At 35.5% G+C, this 26105-nt stretch overlaps 1 long non-coding RNA gene across 1 annotated transcript in view; it reads right to left on the bottom strand.

The window, feature by feature from the left end:
* Window positions 1-1434: 1434 nt before the first annotated feature.
* Window positions 1435-26105, bottom strand: part of LOC141418232 (uncharacterized) — a 131464-nt gene continuing 106793 nt past the window's right edge. The window contains exons 2-3 of the long non-coding RNA XR_012442920.1: window positions 16413-16445; window positions 1435-1500 (exon numbers count right to left, since the gene is read on the bottom strand). This is a non-coding gene — a long non-coding RNA (uncharacterized lncRNA). The remainder of the gene's footprint in view (window positions 1501-16412; window positions 16446-26105) is intronic.

Below are 26105 nucleotides of genomic sequence, written 5' to 3'. Positions count from 1 at the left end.
TTCCCAGCAACTGTGGCCCATCAAAATCATCACCCTAAGACTGAGCTTTTCATACACTGACCCTCTCCACTGACCAAAGTTGACAGATGAGACCCATTCCTACATCTTACATGGCAATTTGAAAACTTTCAAGATCACTGAATCAATCTGTTTCTTATGGTTGAATCTCTCTGCTGTAAACTCAGGACTTCTCAGGCATATTTGATGACTGCCAAGTGTATTATTCATTAATTCATTGTCTTTTTTTCTTTCCGACAAGAAGGCATGCCTTCTTGTACTGCTACAAGTAATGGGCTAAATTAACTTTTTCCAGATCTTATTTCAGTTAATCTTAGGGAGGCTTTGGACTCTGCCCATCAAGTTCCACGTAGATGATAAAAGAATTCAGAACCGAATTTCTAGGGAAAGAGGTAGAAGTTTTACCAGTGGAGTGTGAGACAGAGGCTGGAGATTGTGTGACAAGCAGATTTTGTGCTGGCTTTCTGGTTTCAACAGCACTTTTCAGACAGGGCAGAGACAGTAATGCTCTTGGTGGTACACTTCGGAAATGTGACATTGGAGGTTGTTTGTGAAAGTTCAGCTTGACTTTATCATTCAGTCTCCCCAATAATTCATAAGCTATTTAGTAAGCACAATAATAATGAATATCTTTCTCATCAAACTAGCTAGAGTTTCTCTGTAATGAAAGAGGGGAGCAAAGGTAAGAGGTTGCAAAAATACCGATGCATTCTGGTTTCTTGCATTGAGTTCAGAGCAGTATACCTGCTTTTCTCTTGGGTTGGTTGTTTAACTTTTTACTGGGTTGGACCAATCTATAAATTCCACTTGCTGCTGAAGTCTCAGTGACCTTGCATCTGTATTAGTTGTTGTTTGGTTCCTATCATTGGAAACATATGGATCATACTGACACATGTTTTGCCAACCCCATATAACTCCCCAACAGAAAGGAACAGAAGTGTACCACAAGGCCTGATCTGTATGAGTATATAATTCATAATGAAAACACAGACTGAAGAAGTTTAAATTTGATACTTTATATATTTCAGCCTCTTTTTCCAGTTTGTGTGTGTGTGTGTGTGTGTTTATGTGTATGTGTGTATTAGTATATTGATCAATCATTGAGACTGGTCTTAACAAACATCTTAAATAAATTCTTTAAAAATTTCACTTTTTAAAGAACATCCCATTTTACAAACCTTGATTCCATTTAGCCACATCCAAAGCTAATCCTAATCACAACATTGATTATTTCACCAGAGGAAATGTCAATAATGAAGGTTTAAGAATTTTTACACAGGCCTGCAGAGATTCCATTTCTTTGATAAAGAAAATTAGTCACCAAAAATTGGTAAGAGCAGTCAAACAGATTCACACAGATACCTGAGAGACCTACTAAATATTTGAAGATAATTTAACTACTGGTTTATCCACTAACCTTTTTACCATGTCTCCCTCCTATTTCCTAAGGGAAAGTGCAGAAATTTCTCTAAAGGCAAGCACCTGAAAGAGAAAAAAAATTGCTTTAACATGGACAGGGACAAACTGAAATCTTGACCTCATTTAAGTAGATTGGACTTGGTGTGAAACAAAAAGCAATGTAATCAAAAAGCAAATAAGTAAATAAATAAATAATAAGCTAGTGATCCAGTGGCTTTAACTCACCATCAAGCAATGAATCACTTCTACTGGAATGGCAAGGTGGAGGTTTAGTCACACTACTTAAGTCTACTTCTAGTTTTTGGGCTAATTTTTACTTTGGTAATAAGACTTCACCTGTAAATACACATACGCGGGAAGCATGATTTCCAGTTTTAATTGCAACATGGAAAAAGTTAAAGTAAATAACAGATGGTTTATCTTCTCCAGCATGTGACAATAGCATTTATAATTTCATGCAATAGAAGTCTCTCCATTGGTGACTATCTGCCTGGAATAAATCAAATTTGTCATGTCCATTTTATATTTCATTTCTCTTGTTCTGTTACTAATGTGCCAGGTTTGAAATCTTAGTGACCTTGTATCTGAATCATAAATTCCTGGGAAAGATAGAAACATTGTTCCTCTTTTCACATTCTATGTGGTTCCTTTACTCCTTTTTCTTCTTTGCAATAATCTACAAAGACTTTACGATGTGAGTGACATCATCAAACAGGGGCAGTGATGCCTGAAGCAATTTGAGAATTGGTATAACAGATTCTTCTTCTTATAATGCATCTCTCTCCCAGGCCTCAAAAATTCCTATAATCATCATTCAATCTCTGATACTGTCTTAAGTCTTTTTTTAAAAACAAATACTGTCAGAGACAATTTTTAATAAGAAAAATGAGAAGACAAAATTCTAAGCTATTAATACATGAGCTAATTAATTAGAAATGCTATCACACATATTTTCTTGTGAGTTTTGTGGAAAAAGTAAAAAAGATAACTACATTTTTTCCCAAGCTTTGTCTTAATTGACAAATAATTGTACATATTTATGAGGTACAATGTAATGTTTTGATACATGTGCATTGTGCAATGATCAAATCAAGGTAATTAGACCATGCATGACCTCATACATATATCATTTTTTTGTAGTGAGCACATTCAAACTTCTTTTAGTTATTTTTAAATGCATGACATATTGTTAACTACAGGCACCTGTTGTACAAGAGAACGCCAAAACATATTCCTCCTACCAAATGTTAATTTTTACCATTGACCATCCCACTCCCTCCTTCTCTCCTGGTAAGCACTACCCTGTGTTCTACTGTTAGAAGATCAACTGGTAGAAGTTCATATGTAAGTAAGATTATGAGGGATTTTTCATTCTGTGTCTGACTTTTAACTTATCATAATTTCCTCCAGGTCCACCCATTGCAATGACAGGATTTCATCCTCTTTGTGGGTAAATAGTATTCTACTGTGCACATGGACCACATTTTGTTTATTTCTCCAGTAAAGAACAGTTACACTGAGTCCACCTTTCGGCAATTGGGAATAGCGCTGTAATAAACTCAAGAGTACAGATGTCATCTCAACATACTGACTTCATTTTCTTTGTCAATACTATACAGGATTGGAGTCTCAGATGATATTGTTTCTCTATCTTTCCATAATAGTTGCATGCAGTAGACATTTCTCAAAGGAATAAATACAAATGGTCAATAGGTACATGAAAAAGTGCTCAACATCAATAAACAAAACCACAATGAGATATCACTTCACACCAGTTATAATGGCTGTTATCAATGAAATGCCTAGGTTTTCAACAGGATAAAAGCTGTTTTAGATTACACTGTGAGGCACTACTGTTTGGGACCTACCAAACTTCAGGATCAATTTGGAATTGGAGGATCCCATTCAAGCAGTTCTATGTATTTATTCTACCTAAAAAAGCCTTTAGGAAAAATTTCAGTATTAACTATTAACTTACTGATTCCTACTTTGACCACTTTTGAGGCCTCTTTTTCTGAATGTACTAATATTCCAGGTGCATTTTTAATTCAAAGTTCAATATTTTTAAATGAAAATATTTAGTAGGCATAAAATAGGCTTCTTTAACTGGAGTTAATATATACAGTTATAAAATTGTTGATAAAAATGAATTATATGCATGTGTATTTAAAGAAAAGACTATTAGGTTAAAAACATCATCGTGATCCAAAATTATAAATAAAGCTCAGACTCATATTGTCCTCTCTTAATATTTCTTCTTCTTCTTTGTAGATAAACAAAGTTAGTATCACAGATTAAAAAGTATTCTTAGACTTTAAAATGTTTTGTGTTTAATAATAGAGGAAATTTATGGTGGCTCATGCCTATATTCCAACACTAGGGAAGCAGAAGCAAGAAGATCCTGAGTTTGAGTCCAGTCTGAGTTACATAGTGAGTCTGAAGCCAGCCTGAGCTATATAGCAAGACCTTGTCTCAAAAAAACCAAAACAAAACAAAAAGAAAATCTCATTTAAAATAAATTTATTTTAACAACCCTAGAAGTGAATATACCTATAAACGTTATGTAAATATGAATGAAAATATGTAAATTACACATGCAAACTGCCTCTGTATATGTAAATGTACACATAGATATGTACATTTCCACATATTTCTATATGTGTATATATATATTAAGAACAGAGTCTCTCTACATTGCCCTCTCAAACTTCTGGGTTTAAGAGACCCTTCTGTCTCTGTCTCAACCTCTCAAGGAGCCAGGACTAATGGTGCCTAGCTAAAGTAATGTTTCAAACAAACACTTACAAGTATTGTTACTGATTATTTGAAATCTCTACAAATGGGTCAGGAATGGTACCACACACTTTTAATCTCAGCTACACAGAAGGCAGAAATGGGAGGATCACAGTATGAGGTCAGGCACGGAGAAAAGCATGAGACCCTGTCTGGAAAAAGAAAGCAAAAAGGGCTGGAGACATGACTCAAGTGGGAGAGTGCTTACCCAGCAAGCAATGTGCCTTGAATTCAAAATCCCAAAACCACAAAGAAAGTACAAAGAAATACCTACAAATATTTAATAAAAATCATACGATAATTATTGAGTTATATAATATCAAAAAAGTATTGGGTAAAGCTCATTTATTTAAATATAAACATACTCTTTTTCCCATAGTTTGAAAAGGAAATAGACTTGTAAAAAATGTATCCCAAACTCAGTGCTACTTAGTTGAGATTTTGCTCCAGAGTGGATATGACTTTTCCTGGCTCTGAAGATGATGTCTGCCTGTAATATCTAGGGATGCTGAGTCCCCAGGAAGAGGTACCTGGAAGCAAAACTGTGAAATTCTCAGCCGCCCGACTTGTACTGCCTTGCAACCCAGCCTCTTCCCTTCTTGCCTCACTCAGGAGACTTCTTTCTCATGGCTGACTTGAACTGGTATATTAGAGGAATCCCAACTTGTTTTTAAGCTCTCTGAATTCCTGTCAAAGAGGAGGACCAAACACCTAGGAGTTCCTTCATGGGTAATAGTAACCTCACCATCTTCCACTTCATTTAATAAGTCATTTTTCAGGGTGTAAAGAGTTATACTTTAAAAGGATAATGGCACAAAAATGTATAGCAAAAATATGTTGTTTTAGATTTCAAATCATCCTTACCAGTTTACTAAGTGTTATTATGTATTCTCTCAATTTGGTGTTAAAACAGTTCTGCACCATATGCTATATCTGTTACAAAGTTTTTAGTTCCAAGTCATGAAAAATTCAATTAAAACTAATATAGGAGCAACAAATACAGGAACAAGAGGTGAAAAACCCACCTTCTTTCAGGTATGACTGAATCCAAATGTTCAGATGGAATTTAACACTCACTTTTCCCCATTGATTTCATTCTCAGACTCATTCTGTTCCCAGGTCCATTTTAAAATGGTCATTTTGCCCACCTTGTTGTAGCACTTTGGTGCTTGAGCCATGCATCTATCCAATGTAGTCAGGGCATTTAGGTGTATTTATTGATTCACATTTGACAGAGAATGAGTCAACACATTCTATCTCAATATTTGATTTGAATCCCACTTTAAAAAAGAAGGATTTCAAGAAAGAGTCACAGCATCTCAAATTCTAAATGTTCATTTCAAAGACAGAAGGAATAGTGGCCAAAATACTTTGGTCTGCAAAGTAGTACAGGCATATATTTGGTCCGTTGCTTGAAGACAAAAGGCATGGCATCACCGAAAACTTGGAAATAACCCTTCTTTTTTAAAATCAAAGGATAAAATTTAGTTAGTGTTTAGTTGATGTTAGAAACTGAGCTGTATGCGCTATAGAAAAATTTCATTCAATTTTTCTAACAACTAATATAAAATAGTCATTATTATTATGACCTTTTAATAGCAAAGAAACTGAGACTGTGACTATTCATCAAATTGATAAGGTTAGGAGAGCCAAGTGGTGGAGAAGTGGAGCCAAGCTTTGAAGCCAAGTAGTTAAATAAAGGGACATGGAGGTAAAACCTAACTCTATCAGCACAACATCTATTAGAGCCAAGATACACATGGGCTCCCTTTGAGAGATAGGCTTGTCTTCCAGATTGATGATACAGTCATCAATCTGAGAAATACGTTGATCAAAAGGACATTTGGAGGGCTGGAGGCATGGCTCAAGTGGTAGAGAGCTTGCCTAGTAACTGTGAACCTTTAGTTCGAACTCTAAAAAAAAGTCAGAACAAACCAAAACAAAAACAGGTTGGGAAATGTGGGATAATTACTGCAGAGAAAATATATACATGGCCATATAGCAGTAGAGAGGCCCCTTCAGCTAACGGGGCTTGAGCACCAATTCCATGGAAAGACATCCCTAATGAGAAGTGGAGGACTATGGCAGTATTTCCTCACACATACTCAGTTTTCAATTCCTTGAACTCTCTTTGGTTTGACTAAATGTATTTTTTCCAAGGAATTTTTTGATAAAGGCTTAATTTTCTGTAGGTCTACCTATACAGAGAAAGTGGATTGGCTTGAGGCTTTGAGTAGTCCATGTTCCAAGTGTTTTTTTTTTTTTTCTCCTTCCCTAAATGATAGAGTGGCTCTTTGCACATATACGTCACTCTCAGAGGAGATGTTGTCCACATGTTCACATTTCTGAACCGGAAAGGCAAGTTCTTAGACTGGACAAATTTACCATAAGGCTTCTCTCCCTCATCTAAAGCTGCCTGCTGGCCAGTTTCTCCTGAACAAACCTCTCTGTATGTGTACCTCTATAACACTATTAGTACCCTCAACATTATTTAATTTTAATGCATCTGGAAAGTGGAGCCCAGGGAGATAATGCAAAGGGTTAATAAGGTACAGAATAAGAGTCAAACACTCCAGCTTCTTGTATTTCTACTGCACCATAATGTCTAAGCTGTATCTTTCCTTCTTTATATATTTTCAATGGTTAAAAATATGTTTTAGAATTAAATATAATGCTATGCCCACTAAAATTCATGAGGTTCTGTGGAAATAATCCATCTGAATATGTAGTCTTTCTTAGAAGACTATACAACTAATTTTTTAATTAAATAAATGTTGGGAGAAATTTTAAGGTTCACAGAAAAACTGAGCAGAAAGCAGAGGGATTTCCCATGTATCCCACCTCCCTTCCACCTGCCCTGCACTTTCTTCTATCATTAGCATCTTAGATTATGACACTCAATTGCTGCACTCAACTTATCAATGGTGGTACATAGTTTTTAACTAAGGTCCCTGGTTTACATTAAGGTTCAATGTTGGTGACGCAGATTCTTCGGACTTTTCCAAATGCGTAATATCATGATTCCATAATTGCAGTATTATCCAAACTAGTCTCACTGACCTAAAAATGCTCTAGGCTGTACCTACCTACTGGACTTTCCCCCATTGCCCACTTGAATCCTGATAGCCACTGACCCTCACAGGCTCCACTGTCGTCTTCAGAACATTATGTAGTTAGGACCATACAACAGGTGACCCTTTCAGAAAGTCTTTCTCTTAGCAATACAAAAGGCTATTCCAAGTCTGTTTGTGACTTTATCAAGAAATTATGACTCATTTCTTTATTTTTTAAGTTGAAAGGAAATATATATATCTATTTTGTACAAAATGATGTTTTAAAATTTGTATATGTAGCTAAATAGAGCTAATTACCTTCAGTGTTACCTTATAGTTATCATTTTTATGGTGAAACACTTTAAATTATTTTCTCAGCAGGTTTCAAGAACATATTATTATTAAGCATAGCTACCATGTTGTACTAGAGATTTGTTGAACTTATTCAACCTAGCTAACTGGAATTGTGTATGCTTTGACCAACATCTCTTTACACACCTGTCCCCAGCACCTCCACCACCATTTCACTCTGTGCTTCTATAAGTTCGTTTGTTTTTAGAATTCACATATAAGTGAGATCATGTGGTATTTTCTATCTGTGTCTATCATTGAATAGTGTTGAAATGTATGAGTGGACTCATTTGTTAATCTGTTTGCCTAGTGAAAGGCATCTTTCTTGCTCTCAATTTGGGACAATTATGAATAAGGATATTGTAATCACTTATGCACAAGTTTTAACAATCATATAAGATTTCAGCTCTGTGGTTAAATAGCTAGGAGCATGATTATTTTGTCAGATGGTAAGACTATGTTTAGCTTTGTAAGAAACTGTAAAACTTTCTTCCAAGGTGGCTATACCCTTTTTTATTCTTATCAAAAATTCTTGTCAGTGTTTGGTGTCGCCAATGTTTCGAAATTTATCCATTGTAACAGGTATGTAGTGGCATTTCCTTGTTTTTTTTTATTGCAGTTTCCTAAAGACATGGTATCGATCAGTCTTTCCTATGCTTGTTTACCTTTTCCATATACTGTTTGGTAAGGTCTGTCATGAGATCGTTTACTCAATTTTAATTTAGTGGTTTGATTTCTTACTCATGAGATTTAAGAATCATTTTTTATTAAAGAGTTTTTTTATTATCCAACATGACTTGCAAATATTTTCTCCCCATCTATGGTTTCTTTAATAAAGCAGATTTAAATTTCAATGAAGTCCAATTCATCACTGTTTTTCTTCTTTGGTTGAGCTTTTAGTGGTATAGCTAAGCATTCTTATCAACCTAAGTTCATGTAGATTTTTCTCTTATGATACCTCAGTTGAGCTTTATATTTTTGTACTTTACATTTAGGTCTATGATCCTTTTGAGCTTTTTAAAAATAAAATTTATAATATTAAAACCTAAAATGTCTAAATTTCATTCTTTTTTGCATGTGGATGTCCAGTTATTCCAGTACTAAATGTTGACAAGGCTACCTTTTCTTTCCCAATTATTTTTTCTTTTGTCAAGTCAGTTGTCAAGGTGTGATTGCTTTTTTTTTTCTTTTGTGATAAAAAAATGGGCCAGTTGTTTTGTGTCATGCTGCTGTATGAATGATTATCAGAATGGACTATGCTGTGACACTATTGCTGAGAAAACTTATACAAATTTAATGTAAACAACCTGGAATCATTTAAATTTTAAAATGAGCTACAATTGAACTAGGGCTTCAACAAAACCAGACTGGTCAATTCTTATTAAAGTTAGCAATAGCTTTCCTATTCTGTGTAAGGAGAGCAAGCCACTGTTCCACAATTATGAAAGATATGTAATAGCAGAACACACCTTGACTGGACATTATTCACATAATGATAATTCTGAATGCTCATGAACACTCACTAATGAACACTTAGAAGTCTGGTTGGTAACATCAAAGGTATTGCGTTGGAGAATCAGGATGTCACAAAACTGGGTAAGGTATGACAGAAAAGGCCGCAGCGTGTAATCAGTGAAGGTAACTAAGACTTTGTTAGTGTTTCTTTTCCTCCTTTTCCCTCCTCAAGTCTTTTGATTTCATTTGCATAAGTAGCTCATGATGAAATGAATCTGTATTTCTCAAGAGATTACTATTGCAAAATTGATCAGGCTGTATAAATCAGAACCCAGTAATTAAAATGCATAGAGGAAGTCAGATGCAGATGCTAAAAATTGCAACTTTACCAATTCAGTATGACTTTGGAATTAATGGGTTAACACCTGAAAGGACAGGTGACAGATGAAAGTGAAGAGATGAGTTGCACCATGCTGCTGGGGTTCACATTTTGTACCATTTCTTTTCTTTTGAAGGGCAGTCCTTCTTCTCAATGAATCACTCCATAAAATTGAACTCACAACCCCCTAATAACCATTTCCTTGTTACTAACTTGCTTTCAGAGATCCTTCACAGTTTTCTGTCTTCCAGTCACATAGTGTACGAAACAAAAATGCAGGCATCCTCATTCAAGTATTGTTAAGAATTTTAAGATGACAAGACAGCATTAAACAAAGCATGGCATCTTTTAGGTGTAGTGCGCTATGCAATTATTCAACTCTATCTGTCTTAACCAAAGTTTAGATTGGTAATTCACCTTCTTTCCCACTCCTGTCAACCTTAATCTATTTTCTCCCATGCCTCCTGGCATTTTACTATATCTTGTGCTTGTACATATTCCTCTGCCTCTGTCTCCCACAGTACCCCTGGAATATTACTTCACCAAGAATCAAAATTGGGAATTACAGGAGTTTGTGATTTTCAACTTAAAACTGATGTGTTTTAACCTCTTAGATGAAGATTTTACCCCAGGATGATGCTGGTACCATTACTATCAGATTTACAAAATGAGTGACGCTTTAGTAAAGTCACAGGTCTAATTTTGAAACTATTTGTTTTTGACCTTTCACAAATAGTCATTTTAGAATGTGTAACAGTCTTGATTCTTCTCAGAAAAAATTATGTGGATTTTCCTTAGAAGGATGCTTACTAATAGCCTGTGTATAGGAAGTTTACACTTATTTCCTGACTTTTTTTATTTATAAAACAATCACTTTCCGTCATGTAACTACCAGTATCTCCCACTGGCAATTTACCCCAAAATAACATCATATTGCTATCACCAAAATATGGTTTATATGAATTTTATTTAGAAAAAAATAAGTCTTGAAAGAACTAAATGTATAAAAAAGAGTGGGCACCTTACTAGACACGTGTGGATTGCATACAAAGGGATGCACTGCTGTAACAGTATGTGAAATCTCAATATGTACTCTTTTGCTTGTTCAACAAATATTTGGTAAGTACTCTGTAGCTACAAAGGAACCTTAGAACTCAGCAACAAAGAAAACAGCCATGACTCAGGTCCTTGGGTATCTTGCATTCTAGAGCAAGAGGAAGACACTATGTTTAAGAGAGACTTGTAAGTTCTATGAAGAAAAATTTTGGGGGCAAAGAGAGCACATGATAGAGTGCATGACTGGGAGTCTAGAGAAGGTTTGTCTTTCTTAATAGATGTTAGCAGTGATGAGGTTTAGGTAGGTAAAATGGACAGCAGAGGACAAAGGCATCAAATTGAGGTTCTGGGTGTTCAGGAACTTTCAGCTTGCCAAAGGCCATCCCATTCCCAAGAGCCAGCCTGGACTGTGATCTTCCTGTTTATCCCTTCCACATAGTTGAGTTTCCAGGTACACACAACCATGTCCAGATTTTATTGGTTGAGATAAGGTCTCTTGAACTCTTTGCCAAGATCCTCTCAATCTCTTCCTCCCCAGTTGGATTACAGGTATGAATCACTGCACTCAGAGTCAGCATATTATTGATGGTCCATATTCATTTGTTTCTTTAGTGATTTCCAATGTCTCTCTCAATTTTGAAAATCAGTCCTCTCCTTGCAGAAGCAGAAAATATTTCATCTTGACACAATCTTTTTCCCTTTAAATTCCTCATAGTAATTAAAATGATTATCTTATAAAATGATTATCTTATTACAATATATTTGCCATTTAATCATGTACTTTTTTTGGTAAACGTCTCCTACTGAAGTCTTTTGCAGTTGTTAACAGAGTGAATTCTCTAGATGTGTACTTCTTAATATTTTACCAATGCCAATTAAAGTTTTCTAGAGGGAGAGGGGATTATTTGTTATTTGTATTTGAAAATGTGACTTTATAGCAAATACTGGACTTAACTAAAGGGAAGAGCAAAATAAATAAGTTAAATTTAACTACAAAACACTTTTCATAGGCTCAAATGGGATTTACTACTGGCATAAAATGTTAATAGCTTCCTGCCCCCATGTCCTCTTGGTAATATTTGTAAATTCAAGGAAAATTTGGATAGCTTTTGATAGCATCAAGTTTAGGTCAGATTTTATCTTCCTGCTCTCCACAAACACTCCTTTTTAAGATCATTAAAACTCATCACACTTTAAAAGACTATGCTAAACGACTGATGTCATCTTCCTTGACTTGTCATCAGCCGTCAGGATACCTTTCTCTCCAGCTACATCTCTGGTGCTTTACTGGAGCTTCTTCTCTCCAACCTTCAATGTCAAGTCACTTAAGATTTGATCCTTGTTTTCTGCTCTTCTGCACCCATGCCCACTGGTGACCTCATCAGTGTTCTGCATTTACCCAAGTCTCTACCACACTGATTCTCAGTTTTCCATGTAGCTGCTTCTCTCCCCTATGAGGGCTCATGCCCAAATGCCTGTTTCTCCATTTGGATGTCTAATAAATGACATTAAGTCAACATTGTCTGAAACTGAAATCTTGATCTCTTGACTAATAACCTGAATATTGCTCATCATACCCTTGCCCATCCCATTAAAAGCCATCTTTATCTTTCTAGTTGCTGAATACAAAGACCTTGGATTTGGACTTGATTTATCTGTTTCCTCGCACAGCACATCCAATGGGCTAGGAAGCCTACTTGGCTTTAATTTGAAAATACATCGTGAAAACCAATAAAAAAGGGGAGCAAAAGAAGAGACAGTTCACAGAAGCAGAAGAGCTAATGGCCCTTTGATGTATGAAAAGATGTTCAATTTCATTCATAAGAAGATAAATGAAAATTAAAACTACACTGAGATACTATTTCTCATATATCATGTTGGCAAAAGTTCAAAAGCTTGACAGAGCAGTCTGTTGGCAAGGCTATGGAAAAACTGGCATGCTCATATATTTGACATTGCGAGTGCTAAATTGAATAGCCAATGTGGAAAGGAATTTTGCAATATTGCACAGAATTGCAGACACATCTTTTCTTTGGCCCAATAACTCTACTTTTAGTAATATAGTCTGGACACAAACACACACACACACACACACACACACTCAGGTGGTTTTATACATGTCTATGTAAATAAATATCAGTAAGATTATAAACCAGGTTTATTCAGTGATTCGTAACAGCCAAAACTTGAAGACAAACCAATTGCCCATCAATAACAGATCGGCTGTATAAATGATAAACTATGGTACATCTACATAATGAGGCGCTACATAGCTGTAAAGAACTAGGAAGATATCACTCATAGAGATATTGCATTTGTGTGAATGTGCAGGGAGGATATGGTTTAAGTAAAGTGAACGAAGTGCAAGACAGTCCATTTATCATGCTATTTTTTTTTGTTTACAGAAGAAAAATAAATTCCAAAAGCACAGGAAAAACCATGCTGCCACTAATTTTTAAAGTGTTTATCTGTGCCAGGATTGAGCAAACTATGTCCCCTAGGCTCAATATGTCTGCTGCATGTTTTTACATATAGTTTTAGTGTAACACAGCCATACCTGTTTATTTATATATTGTCTATGACTGCTTTCTCATTATACTAGAGTGGAGTAGTTCCCACACAGACCATAGGTCCTGTTAAAGTCTTCTGTAGACATTTACAATTTTTTTCACCACCTCATCAGTATGAGAGAGAGATAAAGAGAGAATGAATCTATATATGGTAAAACAGATAGGGATCATTTCAAGACTTCTCTATGTATACTTATTAAAGCTTTGACTCTTGAACCATAAAATGTTGTATACATTCATAAAAACAAAAAGTAAAAACAAATTTAAAATTGTAGACAGATTGAAAACAAGATAATCTACCTATATATCAATTTTTTTTTCATTTTTCTTTTATTATTCATATGTGCATACAAGGCTTGGTTCATTTCTCCCCCCTGCCCCCACCCCCTCCCTTACCACCCACTCCGCCCCCTCCCTCTCCCCCCCCAATACCCAGCAGAAACTATTTTGCCCTTATCTCTAATTTTGTTGTAGAGAGAGTATAAGCAATAATAGGAAGGAACAAGGGTTTTTGCTGGTTGAGATAAGGATAGCTATACAGGGCATTGACTCACATTGATTTCCTGTGCGTGGGTGTTACCTTCTAGGTTAATTCTTTTTGATCTCACCTTTTCTCTAGTTCCTGGTCCCCTTTTCCTATTGGCCTCAGTTGCTTTAAGGTATCTGCTTTAGTTTCTCTGCGTTAAGGGCAACAAATGCTAGCTAGTTTTTTAGGTGTCTTACCTATCCTCACCCCTCCCTTGTGTGCTAAAGCTTTTATCATGTGCTCATAGTCCAATCCCCTTGTTGTGTTTGCCCTTGATCTAATATAACCACACAGAATAGAGGCATGAGTCAAGTGACCTCTGATGACTTATCAATCTGGCATCTTTAACAATTGAGTAACAATTAGACAGCATTATGTATCAAATGATATGTTACACTATTAAGTTGCATCAGTGATGTGTTCATACTAACAATATTTAACCTGAATCTATCAAGCCAATAGACCTATGTTTTAACTTATAGAAAATAGAGGAAAGTTAAATGATACTACAGTTAACATTCACATGAACAGGACGTGGTCAAAAGACACTTTAGAATTATTTATAAATCTTGGAAATGAGCTGGATATGAATTGATATGAAATTCATACTTCTTGGATACTGAAGTAAGGCAAGGAGAAGATATACAATGCCCAACAGTTTCAAATACTTCACAAACGCAAGTATTAAACACTGCTAGATTTAGGTGCTGGGCAATGAATGTTTATTGTACTATTGTAACTTTTCTTATACCTTAATTTCTTGTTAGGAAAAGTAGGAGACAAGATTGTTATGTGTTTTTGTCTTTGTATGGGTCTCTGGAATCTGACCTTTACTAGCAGTGTGTGACTATAATTAGACACTGTCATCTCACCCAGGGATTCCTGTAGTCACTTCCTTTCTAGTTTATACTCCTTATCAACTAACGTCTAGTTTTCTAAGAACTTATCCACTCCCCATTATACCCTCCAAAAAAAGAAAAACTGGTAATATAAGACGCAGGATCATGTTTGTTAGTTACCCTTCATTGCTATGACAAAATACCTGATGGAAACAATCCAAGGGAAGAAAGATTTCTTTCGGCTCATAGTGTTAGAAGTTTAAGTTCATCATGGTGAGAAGAGTGTGGTGGAACAGATCCATGCGGCTGGTGGTAGCCAGGAAGCAGAGCAGAGAAACTCATATCATAGTGGCCAGGAAGCAGAACAAAGCAGGAAGGGGCCAGGACAAGAGATAGACTCAAGGACATGCTCCCTGTCCCCACCGTGATCTACTTCCTTCGAGTAGGCCCCATCTCCTTCCTACTTTTCACCACCTCCCAATCCTATTATGAAACCATCAATGGATTAATCCATTCCATAGGGCATAGCCCTCATAATATTCTCTCTGGAACTGCCTCACAGATATACCCAGAGGTGACTTTGTTAATCACCAAGGTGTTTTTCAATCCAGTCAAATTCACAGTCAAGATTAACCATCACAGTCATGTTACTCTTTATCTTAACATTCTGCAAAGCACCAACAATTTCTCTTTGATTCAAAATCCAAATTGTTATAGGGTATTTCAATGCCCTACATGGTTTACCTTTCCCAACCACATCCCATTACCAATCTGAATTATCATCATCCCTCCATAAGCACAGCTTCCGTATCCTCAGGTAATTCAGCCAACTGAGGACTGAAAATATATTTTTAAAAAGTGATATGTACAGACTTTTTCCCTTGTCATTATTCTCTGAACAATGCAGTGTAGCAATTATTTATACAACATTTGCATAATATTAGACATCTTAAGTAATCAACAGAGATATACAATATTCAAGATGATATACATAGGTTACATGGAAATACTACACCGTCCTATATGAGGAATTTTAGCATCCAGAGATTGGAATCTGAGGGAGGTCCTGGAACCAATCCCCTGGGGATATTGATGAAGTATTGTATTTTCCCACCACTGACTCTTGGCTCAACTCACTGTAGGCAAACATTTATTTGGCTTCTTCCCATCAGTCATCTTTACATTTACTGTTTCCTCTGCCTGAAATACCTAACCTCTTTGCTTCAAGTGTTTTTTTCAGTGTTGAGGATAGAACCCAGGGCCTTGCATATGCTAGACAAACATTCTCACTACTGAGCTATACCTCCAGGCTTTTGCTTTGAGTTCTTACTCAAATATCACTTCACCAGGGCCTACCTCAATCATTTTAGTAATCAAAAGAAGATGATTTTTTAAAAAGCCATTGAGTTGTTTTGTATTGAACAATTTTCTGATCTTCAAAGAGTAAAAGTCAATTATTGCACATATAAAGTGTATGAACAAAATTTACATTAATGGAATGATTTTGTCATCTCCAAAAGTTAACAAGACCACGTTTGGGTTAAGAGTATACCATTTTTAAGAGATGAAAAAATATGGAATGTAAAAGCAAAATCATGTTCTGTTGAAGGGATACTTAAAGAAGTAGCTATATTTTTCTAGAATAATCTATATCCAATAAATCTTTTTAAGAATACAGAATGAAACATTTCAGCAAGTGGGTACTTAATAAGTGATGACTGAAGACCCCAAATAGGAAAGGAACTTGTGTGACGTGATTAGAACCTCATGAAAATGGAAAGAGTAGCTATGAAACTCAGGAAAACCAGTAGAAAATGGCGTTATGGAAAAGAGAAACCAACTAAATGAACATATAGTGTAACCAACTTCAAGAAACTTGGGACCTACTATAGATGCACTAGGGAAAGGGTAGAAAATTGAACTTTTGAGCTAATGAATATACCAAAGACTTACCAGAATCAGGCAGGAAGGGCGTAGAAATACAACCTAAAAAAATAAAGAATGCCATATATTTATCATTTCTGCTAAATATAATTTATAGAAGAAAAACTTCATTAGGTGTTATTTCAGTCATCTAGGGTGACCAGGTCTAGATTTTACAATATGTTGTTCTTAAGGTTGCAAAGGGTATATGACTCATGGTAGATCTTAAGTCTGTACAAATGAGTTGTTTCAACTGATTTCTAAAAAAATTTAAATAGATGACATTTAACTTCAGTCAATAAAACATAAAAGATATGTGTTTTGGCTGCAGAATATAGTTATTTATGTCCAAATCCTGGCATATAATCACACAGTATAAGTATGTTATGTAATTTTCTGTGCCCAAATACCTTCCCTAAGAAATGGGGTTGCAAATGGTACCTACCTGGTTATCAGTGTCATACATATGATAGGTATAAGACATGTTAGTTATTAATGCTTTATAATTATCTTAATTGTAATTGTGTCTTCAAAATAGCCAAATAATTTTAGAAAAGTGATGAAAAACAATTTCTGTAAATTATATTTTAAAATATTAAATCTAAGTTTGTTTCTGGGCAAAGAAACAGGGTTCTTTTTTTAATGTTGAGTCTCTTTCTTTGATTCCAAACTCAAGGTTCTGCTTTCATATACCAGTGACTATTTTTTCTAAAGAAAACCTAAACATAGACCTGCCATATGATCCAGCAGTCCCACTCCTGGGGATATATCCAAAGGAATGCAACACAGGTTACTCCAGAGGCACCTGCACACCCATGTTTATTGCAGCGCTATTCACAATAGCCAAGTTACGGAAACAACCAAGATGTCCCACTATTGATGAATGGATCAAGAAAATGCGGTGCCTATACACAATGGAATTTTACTCAGTCATGAAGAAGAATGAAATCTTATCATTTGCAGATAAATGGATGGAACTAGAGAACATCATTCTGAGCGAGGTCAGCCAAGCTCAGAAGACCAAAACTCGTTCTCCCTCATATGCGGACTTTAGATCTAGGGCAAATGCAGCAATGTGGTTGAACTTGGATCACAAGAAAAGGGGAGAGCACAGACGAGAGATATAGGAATAGGTAGAAAACCCAAAACATGAAAGTGTTTGATGTCCCCACTCCAGAGGATCTAATACAGAAACCTTAAAGCAACAGAGATTGTCATGAGAAGGGGATCAATAACCAGGGTAAAGATCAGTTAGAGATAAATCAACTTGGGTCATAACACGTGTACATGAAAGCAATGCTAGGAATATTTCTGTATAGCTGCCCTCAACTCAACTAGCAAAAACACTTTGTCTTCCTTATTAGACTTGTCTCTTTTCTTCAATAAAACTAGTGAGTGATAAAGGCAGAACAGGACCTGCCTGGAACTGAGGGGGGAAGGAGAGAGAAAGTGGGGGAGGGGAGTAAGGGGGAGAAATGACCCAAACAATGTATGCACATGTGAATAAATGAATAATAATAATAATAAAAAAGCCAGGAGAGTCTTTTGTTTCTGTCTTGTTTCTTTGTCATAGGGAATCATACAAATTGTATTGTCACTAAATCAAGTCTGATCTGGCTCTCTGAGGCTGTTACATTTGAAAAAAAAAAAGAAAACCTAAGTTTGAGTATACATATACTTCTCAATTTCAATGCTTCATTGCATCGCAATCTTCCCTGTTATAGTAAGGATGTATAGATGGGTAGAAAATTTACTGAAATTATGCAGTTTAAATCAACTTCAAAGCAAATATTTGAAAATTGAAGGCAAATACAGGCTCTCACTTTTAACTGGGTATATGAGAAACCATTGTTTTAAGTTCTTACATACATATAGTTTGGTGTCAGAATCATAATACACAGAAATTTCCGATGTATTATTTACTATACACTGGTAATAGAGTATTTTTTCTAGATCTTTGTATTGGTTAGTTAGAACTACTGTAACAAAATATCAGTCTGTGTGGACAGATGACAGAAGTTTATTTTTTCATAGTTCTCAAGGCAGATAGTTCAAGGTAAGGTGCTAATAGGTTTGGTTGCCCCTGAGCCCTCTCTCAACTTGGCTATAATTTCTGTAAATTATGTGTGATAATATGAAATATAAGTTTATTTAGTTTTTCATTTGTAGGTGGAGGAATTTTCTTTATATATTGAGTCTATGTCTTCTGTTCCTAGTCCAGGACACATAGCGATCCTATTTCTGCCTCTTCACATGATCCTTCTGGTGTCTGTATGGTCTAATTTCATATACCAGTTGGATTGGATGAGGGCCTGTTCTAACAGCCTCATTTCAACTGAATTACCTCCTTCTTTAAAACCCTATCTCCATATAAGGTCACATTATTAGGTATAAAGGATTAGGGTTCCAATTTATGAATTTTAAAGGAATACAATTCAGCCCATAATAGTCTTCTTTAAAATTATTGTAAGTCATAAAATGTCACATCTCTTAATAATTTACTGTAAATGTAAAACTGGCGATTTGCTCCCTGTACCCCTTCAAGAAATATGACTTTGCTTAGAAAAATGGACTGGCAAAATCTGTTCCATCTAGGTAATTTAAATAACCCAGAAAGAGTCTTTGGAACAAGCCTATGAATCATGTTCTCAACTTTACTTATGTCAAAATCCATTTGGGGACCCTTTCTTCCTGAAAATGGTTAATAATACATTGTACTATCTGACAATTCACAATTTCTTCAACTTCAAGGCCGCATCTGTGGCCACATTTCAGGGGTGTAACATTTTAATACTACTATGGAAACTGGATAAATTGTCATACTGTTAAAAAGTAAGGGTGGGGAAGATGTCAAAGCTATAGAAAGACTGTGTGTAATTTAATCTGAGTTTCAGATTTCTGAATTTTAGTGATTTAATTTCTTCTGTGTCTCACATATCTCTTTTTCAAACATCTTTCTTTATAATTTTCTTTCACCAACTCCCTACTTCATTTCTCAAAACTGGTCATGAATACTGTACGAGAGAATAGGGTGGGGGGAGAACACAGTGAGTGAGAATAGAGTTAGATACTTAGCTTTGATGCATCTTTCCAAAGAATCCTCTATTATTTTTCTGTGTTTTCTGTCTTCACATATGAAATTAACTTACATCTGTAGATATAAGATTAACTTATATCTTTGCCTGAGAAATACCTCATCTATATAAGATGGAAAAAATATACATTAGAGAAAACAAAAGCCTGTTGAGAATTTAATTATTTTGATTTCTGAGTAAATGGAGTAAGAGTTCAGAGAAGCAAGAAACTAAGCAGTAAGTCTCTGAAGGTTCCCTGGTGGAAGAGACTAGGTGAAGTCTTTTAAAGAGAGGTGTGATTTGGTCAGGGGTGATTCTGAAGAGTGGCCTCTCTCAGGACTTATGTCACACACTAAGATTTGGGATATGGATGTAGGGTGTATTCTAGGTGATGTAGGTGATGGTTTGGAAAAAGTTGGATGTTGGCTCTGTTTTCTGTACATGGTGGCATTGGCATGTGTCCATGACATTGGGAAAACTGGGAGGTGTGTGGCTGGGTGCTTGTTGAGCCTCATTGCGGGAGTGGTCTGCACAATGACTTTGGGGATAGGGAAAGAACTAGCGCAAATTTTGAAGAACCGTGTGTCCGTGTTCAGTCTTTCCACCATATCCATTCCAACATTCTAACTCTTCAACCATACTCTGCAGCTAGAATGCGGGGGTTCTTGTTCTATTTTCACTGCTTACGAGCTGTGGGATCTCAGCTTACTTAACGAGTCCCTTGCTTCTGTGTGCTTTAGAATCCTCATTCGTCAGATGGGGAAAACGATAGTTTGTCCTTCACAGGTTATTATGTTGGGAGAATTAAATGAGGCACCATGGGGATGGGTAAGATAATACTAGTGTTCAACGCTATTGTTATTCCTTTCCTACAGCTGTGCTTCAGAAGGGACCAGCATCCTGGGAAATGGGGAGGCAGAGGGTGGAACAATAATTATAAGCACTGTGATTGTTATAAGGGCTGAGAAATCTGAAGTTAAATGAAAACTCTGCTTCCCAATTGTATGACTATGGACGAGATTATAACCCTGCATGAGTATAACAAAAGTATTTGCAATGACAATGAAATAAAATGATGCCAAATTTATGAAGTTCTAGTAAAATGTTGAGATCATTTATTACAATCTTCCTTACTCTACAGCAATACTTTATTTTATCCCTGAGAAATAGTGTGGTAAACTTCTCTTCGATCCTCCAAACTTCTGTGTTCTTCTCTGTCAATCAGGTTAAGAATAAAAGTGAGTTTATCATGGTGCCTGACTAAGGTCAGCCTGTGATATGCAATTCTAGTGCTTCAATTCTATTTACTAAATAAGAAGCATGTTTTATTTTCTTCCTTTAAAAAAGACAATGTGTTTCCCTCAGGAATACAATGTGTTATAGCACTGTCTCTTTGTAAGATTTATATTCTTGAGGAGAAAATATAGATGGCTTTTGAGGTGAAGCGAGCTTCTCTAGGCACTGGGCCAATGAGGTTTCAAGGGGATGCATCATGGAAAGGAAACATATGGTCGGTGGTGGACCCCGCTCCCCTTGCCATGACTGATGGCCTTCCACAGCTCAATCCCCCAGCTCCGGGCTTCCCTTGCCTGAGTGCCTTGTAGAACTGCCATTAGGTTACAGCTCATCCTCCAGAAGCGCTGAAATGCTGAAAACAAACATGGAGGGTGACAGGGCCTTTCTGTCATTACCCTCAGCAAACTTCTTTATAGTCTCATGTCTTGTCCAGGTTTATGTGCCACAACTCAGGATTCAAACATAGATGATAAAGCACAGAATATTAAAAGTAAATTCATTGTTTTACTCCTATAGGCAGAATTTCTCAATCTATTCTTCATCACTGACACTCTAAGAAGTTTTTGTAGACATTTTTCCCAGTCACCATCTTCCCCCCTTACAACATAAACATCACAAATATGCCATATGTTTAAGTATATACTGTATGTATGTCAGAGCTTCATACATAAAAGAGCCAAGAGTCCAAGTGTGGTGGTTCATGATTGTAATCCTAACTATGCAGTATGCAGAGATGAAGAGGATTGTAGTTTGAGGTCAGTCTGGGCAAAATTTAGCCATGCATGGTTGTAAGCATCTCTAATTCAAGCTATGTAGGAGATGAAGGTAGTAGGATCATGGTCCAAGGACATCCCTGGGCAACAAATGTGAGATTCTATTCAAAATATAAAAAGGAAGGGCTGGCAGAGTGGCTCAAGTGGCAGAGTGGCTGTGCAGCAACAGTGAAGTCCTGAGTTCAAGCCCCAGTACCACCAAAATAAATAAATAAATAAATAGATAAAAAGCAAAAATGACTATGGTCATGGTTCAAGTGGTAAGGGAGGCCCTTATGCTCTAAAAGAAAAGAAAAAGGAGCAAGAATTAATTATTGACCCATCGTGGGTGACATTGTCCACGATGAGGATGCATTCCTTAGACATCTGATAAAATATTATTTTTGGCTATCCCACCAAAACAAAAAAAAATCTGAAGACAAATTCTCTTGATATCAACTTAACTATAAACTTCAAGGAAATTCTTCCCTAGGCTATTTTCTAAATCAGAATATGAATTGTCATATAAAAATATTTTTCTTGTTTAGGTGAGTTGAACAGCATGGTATCAAATATATAATGACTAATCAAAGCAAATTTAATGAATTTTTTTCCATAAACTAGATCATTTTCATAGGGTACTCCATGCTAAAATTAATGTTAAATTCTCATGTAATACAAGCATACATGCTTTAAAAAAATTAGAAAATTGCAAACAAAGCCAAAATATCCTTTGACCATTATTATCTATTTTGATCCCATTAAACTTCAAAATGAATGCCATTACTAGCTTATGTTTTTTTCCATACCTTTTCATTTTAACAATTTACATGTCTACATTCATACTTATAAGGCTCATTAATTTTTTTAAACATTCACTTTTATTCTGTGGAACTACCAATTTTTTACTTCGGTCTTTGAAAAGATTCAAATCTTCCAGTTTGTCAGAATCTCAATGTTTAATCTAGCTGTTGACTGATACATGAGTCAGGATGACTTCTGAGTTTCAAGGAAAGGGTGAAATCATACAAAATTTCATTTCCTAGTATAAGTAGTCTTTGTTAGGGTGAATGGAAGGATAGCCATGTTAGGGCCATACTTCCACCCCCTCACAGGCAGCTTACTGGAAACAACTCACCACTTACTGGAAAGATCACACCAGGCCCCCAGAGAATGATAGAAATATTGTAACAGGGTAGAGGAAATTAACAAGAATCATTTGAACAACAGACTGACCTAATCATCACTTACCTCTCTTACCTACCCCTAGCAATGAGCCAATCACAAATATTTTCTTGGCCTAACCGGTTTCTTAGCACTTTCCCATTATCCTCCTATATCTTCCCCCAGTCTGTAAGCAACAGTGAGCTCTAGCTCTCTTGCTGGGGACCTCTTCTGCAGGTTTCCTCTCCCCATTAAAGCCTGTGCTGATGTATTGAGCAATCTTTCACCTATCCTTCCATGCCTTTTTTCAGTCTGATGTTTGTCATTCCTGTTTTCTGAAAATCCTAGTTATGCTTGTATGATTTTTACTTAGCAACTGTTTATATGGTAATTATTATGTGCCAGGATCACTTTGCAAACATTAATCTTAATGACCATGCTGTTTTATCTCTTTTATAGAAATGAAGAAGGAAGACACTAACAGAACAAGAAATTGATTAGTCACTTTTCAGGGTGAGAAAGGGAAAATGTATTTACTAATTAAATAATTCCCTAAGAGAACAGAATGATGAAGGTAGAGCCAATAATGAAGATGTGGACAAGGCTGTTGATTACACATTCTATATAACTACTCTTATGTCATGTTACATTTGTTTTCCTGCCCTATAAATAAGTAATGTACATCTCTTTATGCTTATCTTTATTATGAAAGAAGTGAAAATCAAAGCAGCTGCCCAGAGAATTTTAGGTCCTAGTCTGTGAGGTTGGTGTATGGAGTGTGAAAGATTTCACAAAAAAATGGAATTGAGGCAGAAGCAAAGTTTTATTCACTTTACAAGGGAAGAAAGAAGCTCAAATGAAGAGATACCAGTTCAGAATGAGGTTAGGGCTGGGGTCCTTAAACATTTGAGATGTAAAAGGAATATACTGCACATGTTTTCCTTTTTGGTTTAGTTAGCTGTTCCAGGAAGTGGCTGGGTTAGTGTCTCAATATTTTGCCAAGGTGGTTGTTTGCTAGCTTGTACAATATTTTCTATGACATCGTGAAGTCTACGTATGTTGTCAAGCAGATGTAAGTGGGGATCTGCTTGAGTTCAGAAAAACAGAACCAAAGTACAACAGCCTTTCTGCCAGACAAGATGGAGTCCTTTACAAAATGGCATATGTTAGGCTAATATGAGTTGGGACTTTACAAAGAATACAATACATAATTAAACAAGCATACTACCTAATTTATGTTTCATCTTTTTTGAACTGTAGTTTCTTAGATGCTATGAAAGGCTCTAAACTGATAATACTGATTATTTTACTTCTTTCAAGCCTCATTCACATTTTACATTTCAGCTTGTGTGTAGCTTTCCTAAGCATAGCCAGTGAGTTAGAGTTTATGTAAATATTATGGATGTTGGTTTAAAAATACATCAAATAGAATTATTATCTGAAGTTTATAGTAATTAATATATCAATCTACAATGTTCAAGCAAGTAAGACATGGTGGGAAGGAAATCTTAGAGTGAATCCTAGCACAGGTAATATCTGGGCTGATCGGTATTCTTATATTTTAAAAAATCCTCTTTATTATAGAACAGGAATAGAGAATGGGAACTTGAATAGCCACCTTCACTGGGTGAAATGGAAAATGTATTTACTAATTTAACATGCAATAATTTAGCTTTGATTTCAAAAAAGCAGACAGCCTGTTTGGTTTTACCAAAGTTACGTTTGCATTTCTCTGAGCGGAGATTTATTTTATCACCTTACTAATGGCAACTATTTTTTTCTCAGAAAAGGGAAAAAACTTTCAGCTATGTTTTGGAATACTTTAACTTTATGGTAGAATATCATGAACGCTCCATATTATCATTAATTGAAACATATATATTAGTTGTAAAATTCATAAATCATAAGTACAGGAAAACAGAACATGGGATCATAAATTTGACACATTTTGCATTAAAATAGATACATCAACTATTAAAATAAATGTGTCTCTTACTGAGAAAATAGATCAAAGTCAAATCTAATAGTTCACTTACCAAATCAGACATCCACTATTGAATCATTACTTATTGAATACTGAAGAAGATACAGCATCCATCAAATCAAATGCCTTCTCTAGTAAATCAACCCCACCATCTGATTCAAAACTGCCTTGTACTAAATCAAAAGACTACCCAATAAATCAAAGCAATATTGCATCAAAAAATTTCATTTAAAGTAAATATTGTGCACCACCAGGCAGCATATATCATAGCAAAGGTATCATTTATTAAGAGAAAGATATGCCATTTGCCACCTAATTCTTTCAAATCTGTTCTTTCAATACAGTAAAAAATTATTCTAATTTTACTATGGATTTTCAAAACATACTTTCTAGAAAAATAATACATAAAGATGAAGGATGTTTTTGAGATATTTAAAACAAATCTATACTCTTAATAACATCTTAACAGTGGGTTAATTGCATTTTAATTTTTCTATTCATTTTAAATGTTTTAATTCAGACTATTTTTATTTTACTTTTGATGAATAATAATTGGACATATTTATGGGTATGACAGAATGACTGATACATGTTCATTGTGCAATGATCAAATTGAGCTAATTGGCATAACTATCATACCTCTAACATTCATCTTTTCTTTGTGGTGAGAACATCCAAAATCCTCTCTTTCAGTTATTTTGAAATATACAATATTGGTAATTATAGTCTCTTTATTGTGGACTAGAACTACAGAATTTTTTTTCTCTTATTTAACTGTAATTTTGTACCTATTGACTAGCCTGTACCCCTTCCGCCCCACTCCCTTACCCAGCCTCTGGTAAGCACCAGTCTATTTCTGTTGCTACATAAGCTCTTGTAGATTGCACATGACTGAGCTCATGCAGTATTTGTCTTTTTGTTCCTGGTTTATTTCACTTAATGTAATCCTCCGGGTCTACCTATGTCATCACATGTCAGGTCTTCCTTCTTGCTATGGCTGCAAAGTATTTCATGATGTAAATGCACCACAATTTCTATATCCATTTATGGATATTGATGGACAATTTGGTGAATTCCATATTTTAGCTATTGTGACCTGCTGAAATAAATAATGTAATGAAAATGTCTTTGGACATATGGATTTCATCTCCTTTAGGTACTGTTGGATCACGTGGTAAATCTATTTTCTTTCTTTCCTTTTTTTCTAATTTTTGAGCACTCATCATACTTTCTATAAGAACAATACTAATTTACATTTTTAACCAACCATGTGCAAGTGTTCTTTTTTCTCCATGTACTTGTAAATGCTTATTAGCTCTCGACTTTTTGATAACATTGGAGTAAGCTTTCACTACTGGTGGTATAATTATTTGGTGAAACAGCATTGAGAAGAGAAGCCACTTTCTGTCTTTATATTCTCTTCCCCCTTAATTTTTAAATAAACACAGACAGT

The sequence above is a fragment of the Castor canadensis genome, chromosome 16, assembly GCF_047511655.1.
Source record: "Castor canadensis chromosome 16, mCasCan1.hap1v2, whole genome shotgun sequence".
Taxonomy (NCBI): domain Eukaryota; kingdom Metazoa; phylum Chordata; class Mammalia; order Rodentia; family Castoridae; genus Castor; species Castor canadensis.
This window is presented reverse-complemented; position numbering and strand designations above follow the sequence as displayed.